The sequence below is a fragment of the Nematolebias whitei genome, chromosome 12 (genome assembly GCF_014905685.2).
Source record: "Nematolebias whitei isolate Nwh7 chromosome 12, NemWhi1, whole genome shotgun sequence".
NCBI classification, from domain to species: Eukaryota; Metazoa; Chordata; class Actinopteri; order Cyprinodontiformes; family Rivulidae; genus Nematolebias; species Nematolebias whitei.
In genome coordinates, this window is record NC_056509.1 from 21,005,553 (window position 1) to 21,012,971 (window position 7,419).

A 7,419-nucleotide genomic window follows, 5' to 3' on the forward strand; every position below is an offset into this window, starting at 1 on the left:
AGCTAAAAATTAATCTTTAATATCTCAGAAAGCAAAGCAGCACAAACAAAAATTTTAACGGCACAAACCAGCACTAACGGAGCACTAACCATTCAGACTATTTGCTTTAATTTTGGAAGTGGGTGGGGTGTCAGCTTCACTCAGCTCATCTTTAGTTTGAAGGCTAACCAAATACAGCGTGCACTATCTGATGAATGCATGTGATATAAAGAAACATGCATAAGGATAATTATAACTTATTGCTCATAATATTCATCATTCAATGTCAAAGTTCCACCATTTTTTAATTACTGAAAGAGTTGATGCTGAATGTAAACATCTGACAATGATGCAATCATATAAAAATGAAAGAAGCATTATTTGAAAGAATGTCTGTCAGGCCAAAGATTTAAATAAAGATCTCTCACAGTCATGTTGAAGATGACTCTCAGCTACTATCTCACCAGGATTGTGTCTGCAGTAATGAGGAAGTTGCTTTGGTCTGTAGCGTTAAAGATGGAGCTAAGGAAGAGGAAGTACCGTATTTTCCGGCATATAAGTCACTTTTTTTTTGCATAAAATTGCCAGTTCTGCAACTTATATACTTTTTTCCATATTCATAACACAATTTTTGACTGATGCTTTAAATTTCTAAGAACTGCAACAGTGAGTCCTCCCGTGCACGCTCGCTTCGCTCAGCTGGTTAAGGCGGAGGAACGCTGGAGAGCTAGCAGCTCCAGACGCGATGGATGGATGGATGCTTTTTTTGATTGATGAGACTTGTACTCCGGAGCAACTTGTACGCTGGAAAATACGGTGTATGTTTTACTGGTCCATCTCACTCCAACCCTCAAGTATGATTATGATATCTGGATCATGGTCAAAAGAATAAAATCTCATGAACAAGCAGCAAAAATGAGTTCCCTGCACAGAGTTCAGTTTCAGAGCTTGTTATGATGGAAATAGAGACACTGCTCCTCCACAGTGAAAGGAGGCAGCTGAGGTGGTCCAGACCTCTGATTGGTGCCTTCAGTTGACCTCTCTAGTCCACCATCACATGGATGAGCCTGCTATGATGTCTGAGTAAACATGGACCCTTTCCAGGGTCTCTGAGGTTTTCATCTGTACATTATGAACACAGTTGGCTCCTCGTTATAAGTGACCGGTCATGGAGGGAGCATCCACAAAGTTTCAGTAATGAGGTTTTAGTGATTTATCATCATAGCAGCACTGCTCTTAACCAGTGCTTAACGTGAGCCGGATCCTGCCGGAACAGGATCCAGGAACTCTCTTATTTTGACAGGGTGTGTTTCAGTAACTGTTTGCTTGGATCCAGAAACTCAGGATTACTAATAATAAAGTTCTGAACAAATATGACTGCCTTGAAGGAATAAAACTTATATCGGATAGTAAACTGAAAATAATTACTCATTTTAAACATAACAAGCTTCCTAATATCACCTTGGGAGCTGTCATTTCTTCTTCTACTCTTAAAAAATCTCTGCCCCTAAAAGTTCAAAGTCATGGGCAATTTGATTAAAAACGCAAAAAGATAATGAAACGTTTTGCACTACGCATAAGTTCCTGTGCTTTTGTGAACGATCTGATGTGTGAATCCCTGCAGGAGTTACCTGAACTGCATAAAAGAGATGATGATCATGAAGCTGTTTGTTGTGCAGTCAGAGTATTTGAAGAGATGTCGGAGCGACCAGGACGCTCTTCTGAACTGAGCAGGAGGATTGAGAGCAACTCTTTCCTAAACCAGTGACAAAGTGCTAAATATTAGGCAAGTTGTTCTAAGTGTGGCCAAAAACTCAGAGCGGCGCTTGCTGTCCCACACTGCGGAGCAGGGGGGAGGATGAGGAGGCGCACTCATGCTGTTTATATACTAAACAACTAGTAAGGTAAGAAATGATCCTGCACTTAATACATTAATAAAACCTGCATAAATAAAGGTTGAATGAAAACGTGTTTAAAGTAAATTATAAATCTGAACTGGCTCCAGTGGTGATTTTAACCTCTTTTTGGGGGTGCTCAAGCGCCCCTAAATTTTAATACAGCACCTCTGAAAACTAAAGAAACCATCATTAGGACTGTGTGAGGAAACTCTCAAACTTTAGATTCACCAAAATATTGAATAAATATTGAATAAATGATGACGCTCCAACGATTCAGTAAAATCTATGATTTTTTTTTGCACGAGTCCCGCCACCTGTCAATCAGTTCAGTAGACGCGTCAACATCTGACCAATCAGAGACCTCAGTTTGTCCTGAAGTGAACGCCCCTTACCTGCAGAGCTGCAGACGAACTCTTCGCAGACATAGAGATTTCAATAAAAACAGAGTTTACATCTTTTGCTTCATGTTAATCTTCTGTGATAAACCTTTGTAAAATACACCAGAATGCAGGAAGTGGCATCTACTTTATTCTAAATTCTCTGGGTTCACGTGCACGGTTTGGTCGTTGAGAATCTCAAGCCCTGCTGACCTTATGGACTGTGACGGTGACAAGGTCAGAACTGAATTCTGGCTTGATCTGAAACAAATCCTGGCAGGGTGGCTGCACCCTCACCAGAGGAAAGTAGAAAATCATTTCAGAGACACAGAGAACTGTGAAGCACCAACATGACTTTTCAAATTGAGACACAATCTAACCATGTTCTGACAGGTCACAGAGGTCATGGAGAGAGTAGTGGGGTCATTATCTAATGTTAAGGGGCTAAAGGTCACATCCTGTCTTCAAAAGAACCCACAACATTTTGCAGGAACTATAAAGCTCTGACCTGAACCAGCTGCCTCCATAAACAGACCAGGTATGAACGGATGGATGGACCAAGAGAGATCCTTTCAGGTGTCACTGTTTCAACCTATTTGACGTTTCAGGATTTGCTTGTTGCAAATGAGAACATGTGCTATCATCTCCTACATGCTGGAGCTTTGCATTATCTTTTTAAAAGTTAAAGTTTTAACCCTTTACTGTAAATCACCAACGTAATCTGCAAAAATACCAGTAGCCTAACCCAGTCCTGAATGTGGAGAGTGCTGTGGTTCTTCTGGGTGACCCACACCAGCAGCTCTAATGTGATCCTCTCTCCCATGAAGCAGTGTAAATCGAGCTGATTAGTTTCCAAAGTCGTGAGGAGAAGGTCAGTTTGCCGTTTTGAGTTGTGTCTGCATCCAAACCATGAAGTTGTCTGGAGCTAGACGCACCACCCCCCTGCCTCGCCTTTGGTCTCTGAGGACCCCATCAACAAGTATCTGCCATAACCACTTCTCATGTTTTCATTCTCCTGTCGCTGCAGTCACCTTCACAGCTGCTGAAAAAGGTTTGAAGTTTTCATTCCCACACCCCAGAGCTTCTCGCTTTCCATCTGGCCTGAACAAGAGTGTGTATGTGTGTGTGTGTGTGTGTGTGTGTGAGTGTGTGTGTGTGTGTGGGGGGGGGGGTGCTTGGCACGAGGCTGAAGGCTGTGCAGAGGGGCTCACTCCGGGGAACAGAGATGAGGTCCTAATTGCTTTGTTAGAATTCTCTGCATCCAGTCGCCCTGGGGGCAGATGAATGGGACACACTCGCCGAGTCCTGAACCTCCCTCAGTGACACGAACGGACGACGTTCAGCCACACGGAGCCTCCGCTGGCCTCACGACGCCTGAACGCCTCCCAAGCTGCAGTTTTAATCTTTGGCCAAGGCTCACTCCTGAGTTTTGTTGCTTCGATTCGAGAACATCTCGATCTGCCGACAAACTGTGAAATGAACTGCTGGATCTGATCCCTAGGTGGCGCTGTGTCCACCAGGCAAGACCGCCACCCTGCTGGCGATCATTCAGCCGTGACAGCCTGTGAAAGCTTTCGTCGGAGGAAGCGAAGATTTAAAACCCAGATTAGCGCATTCATATCTTGGAAGTTAATTAAAGGAGGTAACTGAAAGCGCTGGCTGCTGAGCCATGAAGCGGAGAAACAGGAGGAGGCGCGCTCCTCGCACTGAGACACAAATGTGAATTAAGTGCACATGAGACCCAGCCCATTGTGTCCTTTATAGTGAGCAATTTCTTCATCTGTATTTTTTATTAATTTGTTTAAATATTTTGAGTTACGCTATGAAACCCTGCAGTACTCTGTAGAGGACAACTGGGATTCCCAGTGGTGTGAATGTGACAGGTTTGCATGCTGGGAACCAACACTATGGTCTTGTTTATTAACATGTCAATGATGCTCGGGGATCAGTTCAGTTATTTCAGTCATGTCAATTTATGAATGTCGATTGTAGTGGACACCAGGAACATTATAATGTATTTATAAGGAGTCAGAATTGTTGTAGGACAAAGAAGTGAAGCAGAGAGGACTTTATACCAAATATTTGAGGGACATTCAGATTTTGGGCTGTCAAATGAGGATGAGTATCAGCCTGGGACAGAAGATGATGAAGAAGGAGAAGAAGAAGATGCAGGAGTCTCTGATGAAGAGACAGACTCAGAGTCAGAAAGGGAGCAGTGCTTTGTGGGCCGGGACTACCTTGTATGTTCAATTTTGTTCCGATGTATCCAATTCTATTATCACATTAGATTATTGCTGTATTAGTATTTTAGTACTTGTGCTTTTTTTTTTCCATCCATCATAATAGATTTACACCTGTGCTACTTGGACTTCCTGTCCATGAACATGATCCTAACATGTGAGAACACTGGAGTCCAGTCCAGTACTTTTCACAGTACATTGATGACAAAGTCTTTGAAGACATGGCAACTTTTACAAATCAAAGACAACTGCAAACTACAGGAGTCACTAAACACCCAAGAAATCATTTGGCACATCAGCAGGGCCAGATTAACAATCCCAGGGGCCCCTGGGCACTGAAGCTCACAGGGCCCCCCTCCCTAACCTAACACCAATTTCATTATATATTTATATATACATATATATATAATCAATAAGCTATGAATACCCAACAGTACTGGGACTTCAAATTGCACCTGGCTGAAGAGCTGTTGGCTAGTCCTTCATTTGATACTAGCAGTGAAGAAGAGTATCAGCCACCAACCAAAACAAGGATCTATCAATGTTGGATGCTGCCTACCATGGTGTGCTAAGATTCATAACGGTTGTAACTACCGTACCATCACTGTACCCTGTACTGCTTGGTCAGGTGGTCATCATTATCTACACGTAGTCTCTCACACTGGTTCATTTTCATCTATAAATCCCTCCTTGGTCTGTTACCTTCTTATATCTCCTCCCACATGTCACACTGTCAGTGCAGTTACAACATGCACTCTCAGGACATCATTACCTGCAGCATTCCCTCAGTGCAGACTGAACTTGGCAAAAAGGCTTTTCCTACTCAGCTCCTGCATCTGGAACATCTTGCAACAGGAACTGAAGTTGTCCACCTTGATTTCTTTAAGGAGTTTCACACATTTGATAAAGTCAATAGAAAAATCAAAGCGGATATGTTCTTGTTTTTAGTATTTCACCTTGTTTTACTGCACCCTGATTTGCTGTTTTATACACTACTCTCATTTTAACTGCATTTTCACTGTAGTTTATTGTTATTGTTTGTACTTTATAAGTTCTGTCTGGAACAGGTCTCTCTTGTAAATGAGTCCTCGTGGCTCAATGAGACTAGTCTGTAAAAATAAAGGTTGAATGAAAAATCAACCAGAGCCATCAGTTCACAGACAAGGCCCAGGCACATGCAGAGATGGACATCAAGCATTCAGAAAGATGCATGAAAAAGGGCTGAAATGGCAAGACATGCATGAAGTGTCTGCAAAATGTCCCCCTGCACCACCTAAAGGAGACAAGCTTCCAGGACTATCACTGGTAAAAAACAGAAAAACTGCAGAACGGCTTATGTTCACTGGCAACTACTGTCCTTGCAAGCAACAGAAAACAATCAAGAATGATAAAAGAATTATGTTTTTTTCATCAAATTAAATGTATTATTTTTAAATATCACTCTAAATCCATCATCTACTCATTTTTTATTTTCTAAATGCAGTTGTATTTTCACATTAAAGTCATCTGTTGTCCACTACAGTCCACCTGCTGTGCAACTAAAAATAATGTTTTAAAAATGTAGCTCATAAGGTGATTTTTAGAACCCAACAGGAAATCACACATAAAAGAAATTGGAAGACACGTTTTCCCCGTGGGTTCCCAGGATGCACCTGACTGTGGTGCTAATGCTCCTGTGCACCCACTGAATATGAATGATTACCCCCCCCCCCCTTTTCTGCAAACTTTCCTTTGACTGGAGCTTTGCCACATGTGTGCACACACCTCTGTACACAAACACTTTCTTTAGGTTCATGCATGAGTGTTGCATGTGTACGCCCTTCAGAACGTTGGTGTTAATGTCAGCGGGCTCATATTTGACCTGTCAGGACTGATCCGTGTCGCCTCCACAGCTGCTTCGCTTCAGTCCAGGAAGAAAACACAATCTGTCCTGAAACTTTACCGAGAGACAAAGAAAGGAAAGCTTCATGTGCATAATACAGTCATGGACAAAGTAAAGTCCATGTTGTTTTGTGGGCAGTTGTTTCTCCTCAGATTTCTTCAGGATCTCAGATCAAGGTCTGGACTTTGGCTGGATCATAGTTTTAAGTCTTTTCTTTTTCAGCCTTTTCATTTGATGCTGTTAGAGATCATTGTTCGTTTGCATCGTGACCCAGTTGGATCCTGGTTTCAGCTGTCAGACAGATGACCTCACACTGAACTCTTAAATCCTCTGTTCTGCAGGAGTTCATGGTCCTCAACAACTGCATAGTATCCAGGTCCTGCAAGATGCACCTAAATCTCCTGCACCGAACCTGACGGTCAGTCTCGTCTGTGCAGAGCTGTCTTCTTGTTTATTTAGATGCATCCACGCTGCCCTGTCCTTTTCAGACAGAAACGATCTTTACCTTGCAGCCATTAAAACAAGCTATATTTGTAAGGTATTTTTCAAAGTGTCACATCATGAAGTTTAACCTCCAAGTACAGGACAGTAGCGTCTGAAATGGATGTCTTGTTTTATCTTCCTTTATTTATTTAATTTTATTTTTCTATGCTTGGCACAATTTGACTTTGCTCGACTGCCCACTTCAGTGAAGTCTGGCAGCTGTCCTAAAAGTTTTCTACTTGTTCTTCTTTTAAAATCACAGACTCCAAATGGTTTAGAAATGACCTTTGACCCTTCTCAGATTGATAGGCAGCGACAGTTGCTTCTCTAAGGTAATTGCTGATGCCTGTCTGTTGTATTAACACACACCTGAATGCTCTGGAGCAGCAACCTGACACAACGCCTGCTTTTATAGAGGTCCTCACACTGATAATGATCAGTTAATCCATACATTTCATTACAGCACCTGGCTGCTACTTTAACTCCTAAATTATAGTAAAAAAAATAGTGTGGATATATATATATATATATGTATATATATATTTTTTTTTTTTTTTTTT

At 41.9% G+C, this 7,419-nt stretch overlaps 1 protein-coding gene across 1 annotated transcript in view; it reads left to right on the plus strand.

Annotated features, from left to right (window-relative positions):
- Positions 1 to 7,419, plus strand: part of LOC119417841 (centrosomal protein of 128 kDa) — a 166,813-nt gene that overhangs the window by 24,368 nt on the left and 135,026 nt on the right. The gene's annotated exons all lie outside the window — the stretch shown is intronic.